A 2,074-nucleotide genomic window follows, 5' to 3' on the forward strand; every position below is an offset into this window, starting at 1 on the left:
GTGTCCTTGGCAAGGCACTTCACCCTACTTGCCTCGGGGGGAATGTCCCTGTACTTACTGTAAGTCGCTCTGGATAAGAGCGTCTGATAAATGACTAAATGTAATGTAATGACCACCCCGGCCTAGCCTTACTTACCCTGGCCTGGTTTGTCAAGGCCTTGTTTATCCTGGTCGTGGGCTACTCTAAACGACTTGTTTTACTTGTTCACTCTAAAACAATGTTTTAAAAAATAAAGTTTTCATGTTGATTTGACCTCAACAGTTGACCTTTCATTGACATTGTGTGTGTGTGTAAGGGGTTCCAGACTGTCTTTCTATCCTGTGTGTGTAGTTGTGTGTGTGTGTCAGGTGGCTGAGCGGTGAGGGAATCGGGCTAGTAATCCGAAGGTTGCCTTGGCAACCTTCGGATTACTGTTGTGTCCTTGGGCAAGGCACTTGCCCAAGGACAAGAGCGTCTGCTAAATGTAAATGTAATGTAAATGTGTGTAAGGGGTTCCAGACTCTCTTTCTATCCTGTGTGTGTAGTTGTAAGTGTGTGTGTGTAAGTGTGTGTGTGTGATGGGATGTTAGTAGATTCTGGTCCCCACTTTGATGTGAACTTGACAATATTTACATTGCTGGTTGGAACAGGCCCCAATTGCAAAGGCTCTCTGGTTTAGTGGTTACACTCAAACACATATACACACGCACGCACACCTACACACACACACACACACACACACACACACACACAGTCTAAGGCTAGGCCATTGTGTGTCTCATTGTCCTCTTGAGCATTATTGTCAACAGAAGCAAGAGGAAACCAGGGAACACTCTATCAGGGAGATATCTCTCCTGCTGTTGCTCTCTCTTTATCAGTCACATGAGCACAGCACCAACACACACACACACACACACACACACTCTGACTGTTTCGCTTTCTCTCCCTTCCTTTCTTTTGCTCTGTCTGTCTGTCTGTCTGTCTGTCTGTCTACAAGCTTCCTACACACACACACGCCTAGAGATAAACAAACACTATGTTGAATTCGTCAAGATGACACCTGCATAAGTATTGTTGATGGAGTGATGAGTCCACATGCCCAACTCTGGCTTCCTGCAAGGCACCCAGACTACATCCCTGTTGGGTTAACGCCATTCTCCACCCCTGTTTGGCACCCTCAGCAGTGTCGCTGTGCTGTGAATGACATCAGGAAGCGTGTACAACATGATTGGTGCGGTTGTATTATTATTATTTTTTCACCCTGTTGAATGAGAACCAGGTGGAGCTCATCAAGGTGGCCTCGAGTTTTGACTCCCCCCCCGCCCCCAACCCCCGGTCTGGTCTGATAGAGCAGGGTGATATGGCGTGGCGACATGGCGACATGGCGAGGTCGTATCGCTCCTCATGGTACCCCGTCCAAATCCCGTTTCCGCTCAACAATTTTCTGGACGCTTGTTTATGTGCAGAAGCATCTGGAATATTAACATGCCCTTGAAAGAATTTCCTGGCTGTCTTCACAAAGTGACCACATGGCTTGTGTTTGTGTGTGTTTGTGAGAGAGCGTGTGTGAGGGTGTGTGTGTGTGTTTTGTGAGAGAGCGTGTGTGAGGGTGTGTGTGTGTGTTTGTGAGAGAGCGTGTGTGAGGGTGTGTGTGTGTGGGTTTGTGAGAGAGCGTGTGTGAGGGTGTGTGTGTGTGTCTGTGAGAGAGCGTGTGTGAGGGTGTGTGTGTGTGTCTGTGAGAGAGCGTGTGTGAGGGTGTCTGTGTGTCTGTGAGAGAGCGTGTGTGAGGGTGTGTGTGTGTGTCTGATGGGTTTGGAATCTGACACAGTAGTAGGTTTTGGAGAGAACAGTGTTCTGGAGTAAAAAAAATCAAAAAAGGAACCAATGCCTCTTTTTTCTTTTTGCTGTTGTTTTCTTTTTTACCCAACATCAGTTTTCATTTAGGGAGGGAGGGAGGGAGGGAGGGAGGGAGGGAGGGAGGGAGGGAGGGAGTGAGGGAGGGAGGGAGGGAGGGGGTGCTGACAGTATTTATAGCCTGGTGTTCTGACCAAAATTATCAGTGTACCACAAAATAACTTCCTTGGTCCTCACCAC

This window comes from Osmerus eperlanus, chromosome 27 (genome assembly GCF_963692335.1).
Source record: "Osmerus eperlanus chromosome 27, fOsmEpe2.1, whole genome shotgun sequence".
Lineage (NCBI taxonomy): Eukaryota > Metazoa > Chordata > Actinopteri > Osmeriformes > Osmeridae > Osmerus > Osmerus eperlanus.